This window comes from Castanea sativa, chromosome 9, assembly GCF_040712315.1.
Source record: "Castanea sativa cultivar Marrone di Chiusa Pesio chromosome 9, ASM4071231v1".
Lineage (NCBI taxonomy): Eukaryota > Viridiplantae > Streptophyta > Magnoliopsida > Fagales > Fagaceae > Castanea > Castanea sativa.
The window spans coordinates 6540489-6547546 of record NC_134021.1 but is presented as its reverse complement, the minus strand read 5'-3'; the positions used below and the strand labels follow the sequence as shown (position 1 = coordinate 6547546).

Here is a 7058-nt window from a genome sequence, read left to right as displayed (position 1 = left end):
TCATACTCTGCCACGTCATAACAAAGAGTGATGAAAAATTTGTATCCTTAACGCTTTTTCGAACTTTGATCTCTGGAATGCTTCTTCAGTCTTCACAAAAGCGCAAACACAAGTAGCGTTTTTATATTGTAGTTCAAACACTGACGCAAAAGCGCGCTCCCAATTTATGGTTCGTGTCTTTCCCAAAACGTCCCCGCCAATAGTCCCAAATAGAAAAACGACCAAAACTTTAACAGTCACTATTCGCAGTTCTCACACACACACGAAGAAGAAGAAGCTGAGCGTTACAAGCGGAGGAGAAGCTTGTTCGTCGAATGGAGTGGGAAGCGTCGAAGGCTCGCAAGAATTAAGTGGAATCGGAGTGAAATCGACGTTCTCTTTTATCCTATTTGCATGAAATCTTGGACCAACGACGGTGATCATTATATCTGGTTAGCACTCGCCTCCCAATTCTTACTCTTCTTTGAGCCCTATATATTTGATGAATTTTCATTACCTTCAATTCTAGGGTTTTATTCCAATTTTGCTCCAACCTTTAGCCTACCCACAATTTTTTTTATTTATTATTATTATTATTATTATTATTGCATTCACTGATCACAATTTTGGCGTTGCCCAATTTCTCCATCTCTTTTTTCATAATTGTCATAAACAATTATCATTATCATTGCCATAGGAAACAGTTATTCATGAGAACTCTGTATGCTTGGATGTTTGCCTTAGGCAGTGTTCATTTCCACTTCTTCTAGACAAGTTATTGATGTTTTAAACTTAAAGAATGTACTTCTTTAGGAGCTGCTCTTGAGTAATAGAGCATTTTCCTCGTTCTAACACAATGATTATTTATTACTTACGAAAAGGAGGAAAAATGCAGAAGTTATGTCAAACCCTTGGTTTCATTTTGACATCTTTTACCAAATTGCATTTTAAATGTTTCTTGTGGTGAGATTTGTGGTTGTCTATTTTTAAGTGCATTTTTCCTTAATATTAGGAATTATTGAGTGTATCACTCTATTCAAATAAAAAGAACTGAGGTTGAAAACTTCATCCTTTCTTTGTTAGTGTTAAAATATTAAGCCCAATCATAGTTAAGGCCTAAGCCCGGTCCTTGGTTTGCAAGCAAAGAATACTACTTGTACTACTAGTCAATTAACCGTGGTTAATTGTATCGTTATTTTAGAATTTAGCCTCTCCTATAACTACCTCATATTGGGTTCATTGTATCATTGGATTCAGTATAGTGAAGTTGTAGCTATCAAGGGCTTTTTCTCTGTGCATGTAGGCCATTTAGCCAAATTTCAAAATTCTTGCATACACTCTCTATAGTCTCTCTTTATATTTTCAAATACTCTAACATGGTATTAGAGTCACAACTCTCATCTTTGGTTGTCTCAAGTTTAGTCCTTGTCTTCCTTGGCATTTCTCCAGTCCCTTCACCTTCTCCTGCCCACTGTCAAAAGTTTCTGGTGTTGGGGTGGCACAACATTCACCCCTACTTGTACTTTGTCGTTGTCGTCAAAAGCCTCTCACCATCACAAGAACATTGCCTTCCTCAAGACAACCGTCTCAAAGCCAGGTTTTTCCCTTGAAAAAAATAATAAATAAATAAATAACTAGCTGCTGCCAACAATTGACAAAGCTATCCAAAAACTCCTCTCTTCTCTCTTGTGTCTCTTTGATCTTTCTAGTTTCTACTGCCTGGGTTCACTACCGGATTCAACCATTCGTTTTCCTAGGAAGACTTGGAAAGACTATTGAAAGTAAGCTTTTTGTGGTGTGGTAGTCCTTCGTGAAATTATGCAGTGCAATTTATATAATGATGGTTTCTTCAAGAAGATGTTCTTGAAATCATTTGGCCTTTTCACCACAAAAAAAAAACTTCCCCATATTTGGACAAAGTGAACAACTTGGGTCAAAAGTCTTACATTAACTTTTCGGAGAATATTTTGACATCCAAAAGTTCTAATATTTCTTGCTTGTTTCTGTTGCTTTGAGGAAAATAGACTTCAATTCATTCTCTTGCCACCTCTGCTAACCACTCTGCAGGAGTATCTTAATTTTTTCCCCTGACTGGGCAGCATTGTACAACCTTATTCGAGTCTTTAAGATCCACTAGTTTTCTCACAAGACAATCTTGACAGTTTCAATTGGCATGTGTATCTTCCTTGTATACCTGGTTTTAGGCATTCCATCTGATCAATTGTTCTCAATCATCTTGGCCAAGTATCACGGACCACACTAATCGATAGCCTCCTCTATCGGCTTTCTTTTTGATCACATGTCTTCATTATCTTCAAATCACGTTACTTAGACAATAGTCTCTACAAGTATATATGCATTGTGCTCATCCTTCAAGCTTCAATGATCATGTACATCTAACCTTCATGTAGCTTACTGTCAACCATAGCTCGATTCAGCCATTGACCAAAACAGTTGATCAGATCAAACTAGGACATATCACTAGAGTTGACTTTTCAAATTTGGTGTGTCCTGCTTGTTTTTCCCATAAATTTCGATTTTGGGGTCCGGTTTCCCGTTGAGGCACCCAATCACACAAATTGACCCTTCTCTCATTGGGTTCAACCTATGCATCTGTTGATTCATTCTCATGCTTCATCACAATGTCATTCCTTGTCTAGTGGTCCATCCTTGGTCACTGATGCAGTCTTCTTAGGCCCTTATTATCTTTTGGCATTCATCTACTATCTATCATCATTGTTCGCTGTTATTATCAACAAGTTGCACCTTGTACGTTCATTCTCCAAGATCCATTCTTCATCCATATTGGTCACTCATGGTCTTCTAGGCATATTCATGAGTTCACTTTCCAAACTCAAGTTGTCTTCAAACTTCCACCTTGAATTTCAGGGGGATATTAAAGGTATCAAGCCCAATTCTTGGTATGCAAGTAAAGAATGCTACTTGTACTACAAGTCCATTAGCCATGGTTTTTTGTATGGTTAGTTAAGGGTTTAGCCTCCTATATGTACCCCATTCGGGTTCATTCTGTCACTGGGTTCAGTATAGTGAAGATGTGCTGTCAAAGGCATTTCTTTGTGGATGTAGGCCTCTAGGCCAAACCAAGTAATTCTTGCGCTCTATCTCTTCTCTTCTCTCTCTCTCTATATGAATTTCATATATTCTAATAGTTAGTATTTCCATCAACATAGTTGCAAATAGCTTACTAAAATGTTTATGTAAAAGGGAGCTTATCTTTTGTGTGTGCTTGTGTGTTCTATACCACTTATGGTTTCAAAATTTTTGCTTTGTAGAGGGCAACTTATTTGGAGCATACTTCAGGAGGTATGCAGAGCAGAGAATCTGGATTAGCAAATGTTGGTGGGCACTGTCAAGGAAGACCTGTATCTGGTAATCATCTTTTGACATTCATCTATGAAATTCATGTGTAGTGTTATATGTTTAATATATATATATATATATATATATATATATATATATATTCACACACTCTCCAATGTAATTTTATGGTTAGGTCATTGACGTCTGCCATTGTGATTTTTTGGAGCTATGTTTTGGATACCCTTTCTCATTCAGTCAAGTATCAAAAGCATTTTTATCTCTTTCTATCCACGGAATTGTGTAAACACACATGTACGTTCAATATTTCTTGTAGGATACAGCTTTGGCTCAACTTTTTGTGGACTATAATCTCCGTACAGTTTCTTATTACTGGTGTGCCATTTTTTGTTTTCTGTTATGCTATGTTCCCATCCTCTTTCAACATTAACCAGAGTTATTACACTATAAATTATAACTAGTAAGAAATTACAGAAGTATTTTATTCAACATACATGGAGTTTTACATTTGACCAGGTTGCAGACTTTCAATGTTTTCGGACTATTATTTTTCTTAATCTTTATATAGCATCTTCTTTATTTTGCTGTGCTTTTATTTGTTTTGGAATGTTTCTTTGGACATCTCTCTCTCTCTCTCTCTCTCTCTTGCTCGTGCGCGCCATAAGGACTAAAACTTACTTTTGAAGCATAACCATTGTATCCCAATGTATATGGGACAAATGTATTTATGTCATTTTCAATGTTGTTTTTTTTTTCCTTCTCTTTTGATGATCATATGGAGCAAATCCTACAATTACATGGCTTGTTAGCTATGTTCAGAATTTTCTATTCAAGGTTGTGATATTTAGTATTTTTATAGTCTATGAAATTCAGCAATTAAATCCCTTCAACTTCTTTCAGCGTTAATAATCTATATGCAAGGTTGCCATTAATTGAAATTAGGAAATATATTATGTGCTTGTCAGTTGTCACATAAGAACTTGTTTCATATTTCCTTATCCTTACCAATTGATTCTATTCGAGCAACTTAGAATCAGTAATGCACAATATATCCAGCCCAAGAACATGAATAAATATCCAATTACAACCAAATCCAAATATATGCAAGATTTGGATTCAAGCATGGGAAAGATTTCACAAGTAGACTGCAAGGCATGGAATTGCGAGGTACATCATGGTAATTGTACTGCCTGTTATCAGGTTACAAGCACATGATATGTTTCCCTTGCTGAAATCAATAACTTGATGGACTGGCAATTGATGCTGAAAACATGAAGTTTATGGGCTTTCTTGTTTCTTTTTTTGGTTGTCCAAGGTGGTAAATATTATTTGTAAACATAATCTATGAGATAGTGTGATTTACTCCCCTCGCCCCTCCTCTTTTTTTTTTATTAAGTTAATTATTGTAACATCATCTTCTGTGCTTCTAATCAAGCAACTGTTTTCTCAAGTAATTTTTGCAAACTTGTTTTGTTAAAAATTCTCTGAAACTCATTGTTGCCTTGCAATTTTTTACTAGAAATAGCTTGTTTTTATGTGTCATATCCATGTGTATAGATGCACAAACCCAATATTTTAAGCGTGGAGAACTTCCAAAGGGAGATAAAATTAAATCTTTCAAGAAGATAAAGGCCCTTATTAAATTTTTACTATGTGGAAACTTCCCAAACACTAATGACAGTTCCTTAGTTGAGTGGGTAGCTACATATTTATGTGATATTCTTGATTCTGGGCATGTTGCTGATAGTTGCAGTAACAGTTACAGATCCAGTGTACATTATATTCTACATGGACATGGATACAAACTGCATGGTGGTAAGTTCCCCTATGAATTTTTTTCATCGTGTCTAATTGGGAGGATTTATCACTTGATGATCTCTATTGCGTCTGACTTAATTATGTTCTATTTAATCATGAAATCCTGTTTCAACATCCCTACCAAATTCTGTATTTCTTCAACTGGTACTCATCTAGTCATTGGGTTCTTTCCAACTTTTTATATCTTTTAATCCACCAAATATCTCACTAATATCTTAAACTAAATATGTTGGACATACCTCAGTTTCCATCTGGTATCTTGGTACGTTTGGACTGGTAAGTGCATGCCACAATCCCTATCTATTATAGAGACTAGGAGTTGGGATTTAAAGGTGGACCTGGTCGGACGGATCTGGTTGAGTTGGATCAAGCCTGCTTTTGAGGCCAGAGGTGAACAAATACATGATGGCATGATGCCACTTAAAATGGAAATAAACTGACAGGTGCAATCATTCTAGCAAGTTTGTAAAACTGTAAACTGCTCCTTCACTGTATCTCCTTTGCAAAACTGAAACCATCATTCATTCTATGTTCCTTGAAATGGGCTTAACGAAGGCTTGGATCTTGATCCTTAGATTTTTAGAGGATGGAACCTTGGCACGAAGCTATTCGCATTGCTTGAATATGAACGCATAATACTACTAGGTTGAAATATGATTAAAAAACAGTAGTCAACCGCTATTTCCTTTTAGGCTGGGTGGCCCCTTCTAGCCTGAAAGTTTAGCTTGAGCTGAGCATAGCCCAAATTAGGCAAAATGGTTGACAGGTTCTAATTGGGGCAAGCCCGTTTTAGTCTTTAGATTCTGCCTGCTCAGCCCTAGTGGGGTGTCTAATTCAAGTGCTATAATGGAGCTTGTAGTGCTATGGTGATGCTGCTAAATTGGGCTTTTAATTTCGTTCTTTTTCATAATCTGTAGAATGTCTTTTTTTAATATACTCTATGTAACACCTTCCTCTCTTCGACTCACCCTATCTGTACACACCTCAAATGTGTGTACTCTAGGACTTTCACTATTTTCTTCTGTAAAAATTCTTATTATTGGTACTAAAACAGAAGAATATGTACTTCAGGTCTGAACATGTAATGCTGGCATTCAGGTCTGAACTTTGTGAGTTTTGTATCTTGCGACATGGGCTGATCTTTTACTTTTTTTTTCCCGTCTTGTAGAATGGCTGACTTTTGGTGTTTGATATGCACCAAACTGTTGGGCCGGTTAATTCCCTGAAGGGCCTAACACGCAACTTAGAATACTATTAAATTCAGTATTTCTAACAATATAATTTTAGTTCATTTGTCGTCTTTTAGGTTTGATCAATTTGAATATTTCTATTATAAACATATATTAATTTGGCTTATATATCAAGTTGACTTTTATATCAATTTGACTTTATATCAATTTGACTTTATTTTTCTCCAAAAAAAAAAAAACTATTATATAAGTGATGATTAAATTAGTATTCTAAATTTATAATGAATAATATACTAAATTAGTTCTTATTAGTTGAATAATATTCTAAATTATTCATTATTAGTTTGTCCAATGCTCTAAGGAAACTCCTCTTATTTGTCAGAACATTTTCCTTATAACTTAGCAAGTCTGGCTAATGACGTCTCGAAGATTCATTCCCTTAAATGATCAGTTACTATTCACAAGTGATTATTTTAGAGCTGAAATCTTTGGTCAATTAAACAATCTCTTTTAGTAGGCGATGGGAGGACTTTGAGGTGTGACCTCGTGAGAAATCATAGGAAAGTGAGATCGCGTGCACATATGTTATTATTGTATATTTGTTTCGGAGGGGAAATCAAAAAAATTTTAATAATATTTTGGAAATATAATATATGTGACTGCGACATGTCAAACTTTTTACTGTTGGAAGATTGGCTCGCAAAATCCCTTTTTGTTTTTTTCAATGAATCC

At 35.5% G+C, this 7058-nt stretch overlaps 1 long non-coding RNA gene across 1 annotated transcript; it reads left to right on the top strand.

The window, feature by feature from the left end:
- The first annotated feature begins 210 nt into the window (after nt 1–210).
- LOC142609361 (uncharacterized) lies at nt 211–4690 on the top strand. Its single transcript, XR_012839589.1, has 3 exons — nt 211–431; nt 3273–3369; nt 3635–4690. It is a non-coding gene; the product is annotated as an uncharacterized LOC142609361 (long non-coding RNA).
- The last annotated feature ends 2368 nt before the right edge of the window (nt 4691–7058 follow it).